Below are 5,836 nucleotides of genomic sequence, written 5' to 3' on the forward strand. Positions count from 1 at the left end.
CCCCCTCCCCCGGAAGGACCAGGGGATCTCTTGGACTGGTTTGGACACTCTTGCCGGAAATGACCTTCCTTGCCACACTCAAAGCAGGTCCACTTACCAGACACTTTGGTCTGTTGTAGGACATTGATAAGGGTTTGAAACTCCTCCTGGTGCTAGCCTGAAGCGCAGCTGCCATTGCCCTCGTCTGACAAGACCCAGACCTAACATCTCGGGTAGCTATGATCCATTTGTCCATGGCCTGGTTTCGTAGCCTAGCACAAGCTATCTTATGATCAGTGGTCATGCCATCCCAAATCAGTGATTGGACAAACTGGTTGCGCAACTCCCCTGAAGGGAACTTTCTCTGCAGGCTCTTCTGAACTCTATCTATAAAGGAGGGGAGGTCCTCCGAGGCCTTTTGAGTAATCCCAGATATGGGTGATTTGGTAGGTCCTTCATCTAGCTTTCTCCAGGCAGCTAGACCTATGGCCAAGACCTGGTCCTGATAGGGAGAAGCAATGGCCGCCTGCTGGGCCCCAGTGGTGAACTGATCAGCAGTCCCAGAGAGCATGCCAAAAGTAATAGGTTTGGGGAGCTATGTCTTTTGATTGCTTTCTCCAAGAATGCGGCACTCCTCATTAAAATAGGCCAGCCATTTAAGGAAAACGGGACCGGGAGCACTGCTTTGGCTAATTCTTTCCAGTCCCACCGCATGCACGCCTCGTGGGCCAGCCCCTCCAGAATAGCTTCCACCCAGGGAGAGTTGGGATCATCTTCTGCAACAGCCTTTTTTAGGTCCTTAAGGTCCTGAGCCTGCCAAGGATACCAAGAGGCGGCCAATTGCCCCCAGGGTTGACATTGACTGGAAAAAGGTTGGTGGCTCCCTCCCCGGTCGAAACATTCCTCCCATATGGGGGGAGGGACAGAGGGAGCCCAGAACGAGTTGGTCTGAGAGTCTGCCTGGATGGGGTCCTTGCAGGGCCAAGGGGCGCTCCCAAAAGGATCAAGGGAGGGATACAGGGGCTCAGGGCGGTCCGGTGGATCTGTATGGCCTGAGGGCCTAGCATCCAGCTTTGGGCTTGGTTGCACCTCAGGGACCAGGTCAGCAGCCTTAGCGGGGGGGCCAGGGCCTCCACCCCTTTTGATTTCGGAGGGCGATGGGGGAAGCAGCCTTTTAAGGCTGACACTGTGGGGAGCACTCCCAGAGGGGAGGATTTTTTTTTTTTTACCTGGGCCCATCTGATCAACTTTTTAACTCTCTCCCAAGTATCCCAATCAAAGAGGTTGCTCTCTGGAAGCCAGGGTGCGATCTTTAGCAGGCATCCCCATGCCTGGAGTGCTTGGTGGTCTGAGAGGTCAAGGCCCCTGCTTTTGAGCAGGACCCTGAAGGAATCTAAAGAGGGGGCTTAGAACTGGACTTTCCCATAATTTATGGGGGTACACTCACCCGCAGATCAATTGGCCCGTCAGCGGACTTCATGATAGGCAGCTCCTCACACGGGGGCACCGTGCAATCTGTTGGACGCTCCAACAGGTACAGCAACAGGGGAGAGGCCAGGACCAGCCTGGGTCCCTCTCTTAGGGGCTGAGCGGGATGGTGAGTGTCGGGGACTCAAAAACCACACCTAGTCGGGAGTCTTGTCAAGGCAGGAACTCACTTTATTGCATCAGGCATCAACTTATATAGTTTAAGCAAAAGGGGTGTGGAAAAGGGGGTGGGTATAAGAATGTGTCATCTGGGGCGAAGACTGTGGGCCACTGGGAATTTACCAGCCTGGCTTAGGAAATTATATTAGGCCTCATTTTCCTCCATGCCATGTATATGAGGGTCCCGAAGGCCCAACAAATATGTACTCCTAGATCCCTACCTGAGGGCTCACAAGACACACATATATTCATGAGCACAGGGCTATGAAGCCAGAATTGATTCAGCCTTATGAGGTAAGGGAAAGTCTACTTTCAAGATAAATGATTTTTTAAGGTTTTAAACCAGGTATGGTAGTGCATACTATAATTCCATGTATTAGTTACCTTTCCTGTTGCTGTTATAAAACACACAGTCTTATAGAAGGAAGAATTTACTTGGCTTACGGTTCCAGAGGGATGAGTCCATCATGGTGGGGAGCCATGGCAGGAGGCAGTCGGAAGAGAAAACTGAGAACTCGCATCTTCAAGCAGGCACAGGAAGCAGAGAGAGACAGACTCCAAACTATGAACTCTCAAAGGCCACACCTCCTAAAGGTTCTATGACCCTCCCCAAACAGCACCTCACCAAGTGTTGAAATACTTGGAGCCTATGGGGGACATCCTCATTGATTTTGAAAATAAGTCTTCTTTTCAGTTTTTTGCTTTTAAAACATGAGTTTAAATCTCAAAATGTCTAAACATTTTCAAATCAGAAAGCATATCCTGGGCTCCTCAGCATCCTGGGAAGCCCAATTTAAGACTAAATTATCTACGCACTGTCAGCATCACCATCAGTCAGCAAGCTCTTCTGGAATAAGAACCAGGTGTTCTTGTAGAATCCAACATTTCCTGAATTGCATAAATTAACTCATTAGACATAGATGTGATTCACATTTCACATGAGCAAGAATGTTACAATCAACAGGCTAATCCTTCACTAGTCTATGTATTTGTATTTAGATGAAAACAATTCCCTGAAGAACTCCAGACCCCCTAACTATTGATGTCTTTGTTTGAGCCATAAGAGATAAATAATGACAGTATTTAGTCTGTAAAGACAACTTCAAAGCACGATGTGCCCCAGAGTTCATGCCCTTATGTAGTTCCTCCCATCGTGCAGCCAGGGTGGATATGTGTGTACATCCCAGAGAAAGGACAGACCCTTCACCAGATCCTGGAAGATAATTTTTAAGCCTCTGGAGTGCTCTGCTTGACCAAAGTGTCTTTGTGTACCTAGGTCCAGGAGGCATGCCAAATAGTTAATGCTAACAATATGATTGATGCGTCACATTTGGGTTTCTGTTCACCTGGAGTCCTGACTCATCTTGTGCCCCTTTGACCTCTGGAGGAACGAGAGACTGAGTAACGGGGATCAGTCAAATAGATGTTCCATGCTTCAGTGAAAACCTGGATTCCAAGGGTCAGAGCAACTTTCTTGGTTGGTAATATTTTGCACATGCTGTTACACATTATTGATGGGAACACTGAGATGTCTTTAAAATTTTACTGGAAGAGGTCCACTGGAAGCTGGCAACTGGTCTCTCCTGGACTGTGTTTGTGCACTTTCTCTTTTGCTGACTGTACACTATAATAAACCTAATTAACTTTAATTGATTATTAACTAAATTAATTATTAAATTAATAATTACCTAAGTTTAATCTTTTTCTGGAGTTTTGTGAGCTCTTCTAAAGAACCATCAAACCCGAGGGTGCAACTGGGAATTCCCCAGAAGAACCTTGACTTACTTTGACCAGTACAGTGAGCAGAAGTAATGCTGGATCAGTTCTTGATATGAGCCATGAAAATGCTTGGACAGTTCTGCTCTTGTACCTTGGGTACTCAGGAAGTAGAAGACAGAGCCTGCTGGAAGAGATCAAGAAGCCCAGTCACCCTTGTCTCAGCCTAATCTTCAACCACGATATGATTGTAACCCATGAGAGAACCCAGTAAAGGTATGGGTGTGAAATGTGTTGTTACCACACCTGAGAGCCTGGGTTCGGTTCCCAATACCAAAATCAAATGAGAATGACCCCATTGAACCCATTCGAGCCTAGGAATTATGAGAGAAATCAAAATAATTGTTTTTTTCTGGCCTCAGCTTTGCCAACTGGCTGTCTCAGCAGTGCCCAGGAGGATGTCTGAAGACCATCGTGAAAACAGACATCGTGCTCCAAAAGCATTGTAAATTATTACTTTCTACAACTTAATCCAAAACAATTTTCCTAAATTAAAAGTAAAAGCCAATTACATTTGTTTGTTTTTGGTTTTAGGTCTTTTTTTTTTTTTTGAGACAGGGTCTCCCTGTAGCCCCAGTTGGTCTGAAACTCGCTATGTAGACTAGACTGACCTCAATTTGATCTGCTTGTTTTTGCCTCCTCAATGGACTAAGGGCATGTACTACCTGGTACAAAAGTCAATTTTTAAGGGGACCTGGAAATATGGTGCTGATTCTTCTAGGTTCTGGTTTATTTGCATTGTTTCTTTGGAAATGGTAAAAACCTAGAAATGGTAAAAACCTACAATAAACAGTGTCTCACACAGGAACAGCTCTCTAGTTTCAGAACTCTTTTTGATTTTAGCTTTCAAATGAAAACATGTAGTTGATTTTATACAAGCTTCAGATAGTAAGAAAGCTCCCTGGCAGGCAAGGAGCTAGAATGGAGTTTGCTGCAGGCCTTGGCATATGCCCTCACTAGCCTGCTGGGTTCTACCTGGTCACCCTCCAGTGACTTCCTGGGAGGAAGAGATGCCAAGCTCCTGACACATGCTGTTTGAAAACACCATGGAATGTTCCACCCATGGATATCACAGCATATTCTTCAGTGAATATTTTAAGCAAGGTAAGAATGTGACTCCTGAGGTGTAAAACACAAAATCCATGTGATTAGGTAACAGCAGTAATGCTGGAACTTTCTTCTAATTATCAGTGAATCTTCTTCTGATTTTATAATTTGCTTAGCAAGGATTTAGCCCCTTAGAAGTACAGCACTAGATGGGGATGTCCTTTAGCACAGGTAAGTGGCAGCTCCTATTGGGATAATAAAAGTCTAAGTTTGGAAAGTGAAACCGGAGCTTCTTGTAAAATATCAATTATCCCACATAATGGTGACAATAAAGATAATTTGCTGTTTAGTTCCCAGCCTTGAGTTTGTACTTCACGTTAGACAGGTTTAGATTACTCATTTGTAAGCTTTTAAATAGAAAATTCAAAATACTGAAAAATATATTGCCTTGGACATTTTATGAATCAGAACATATACTTTAAAAAAATCAAATATTTAAAAAACCTTACACGTTTATGTGTGTGTATTTGTGCTTGTGCTTGTGGAGGTTAGAAAACAACTTGCGAGAGTTGCTTCTCTCCTTTCATGTGGGTTCTGGGGCTGGAACGTAGGTCTTCAGGCTGGGCAGCAAGTGCCTTTACCTGCTGAGCCATCTTGCCTGCCCCAAACCGAATCCTTTTTTTCCTTATGTTAAGAATAAACTCCAAGTGCCTAATCAGTCACTTTATTACAGTTATGTAGCAGTTTACAGGGAAGGCAGACTTCTCTCAACCACCCAAGAAGGCATGGGGTGTGACCTATCTGCTGCCTGACCTTAAAAAGATATTGTGGAGCTGGGTGGCACACGCCTTTGATCCCAGCACTCCGGAGGGAGAGGCAGGTGGATCTCTGTGAGTTCAAGGCCAGCCTGGTCTACATAGTGAGTTCAAGGCCAGCTGAGGTTACAGGGAAACCCTTACTAAAAAAAAAAAAAAAAAAAAAAAAAATCTCGTGGAAATTTGGTGAACAGAGCACAGTTCTCTGCATTTGCAGGATGTTTTCCAAAGCACAGATGTTTTTCTCATAGCTGGGAATGCTGGTCGACTCTCTATATCCTCTTTCAGAGCTCCGCAGTGTTGGGATGGCTCCTGCTCACTGCTAGGTGGAAAACCCACCTTTGGCTAGCCAGAAAAGAATCAATATTACACAGAAATGTTTCCACTTCAGGAATTGTCTGAGATAGAAATGTCCTTCTCTCTGGGCCATACATAAATGTCCCTAAAGATACCCAGACACAACTTTTCAGTACTTAGGGGTGATGGTAATGTGATTGTAGGCACTTACAGATTTCCCTGCTATGTAAGTTTGGAAACAAAAGTGGACTCATTTCTATGGTTAATGTCAAGAG

General features: G+C 45.0%; 1 non-coding gene across 1 annotated transcript; it reads right to left on the bottom strand.

The window, feature by feature from the left end:
- Positions 1-3,751: 3,751 nt before the first annotated feature.
- On the bottom strand, positions 3,752-3,838 carry LOC115072666. Its single transcript, XR_003851696.1, has one exon. It is a non-coding gene; the product is annotated as a small nucleolar RNA SNORD35 (small nucleolar RNA).
- Positions 3,839-5,836: the final 1,998 nt, after the last annotated feature.

This window comes from Nannospalax galili, unplaced genomic scaffold, assembly GCF_000622305.1.
Source record: "Nannospalax galili isolate Female #2095 unplaced genomic scaffold, S.galili_v1.0 scaffold843, whole genome shotgun sequence".
Taxonomy (NCBI): domain Eukaryota; kingdom Metazoa; phylum Chordata; class Mammalia; order Rodentia; family Spalacidae; genus Nannospalax; species Nannospalax galili.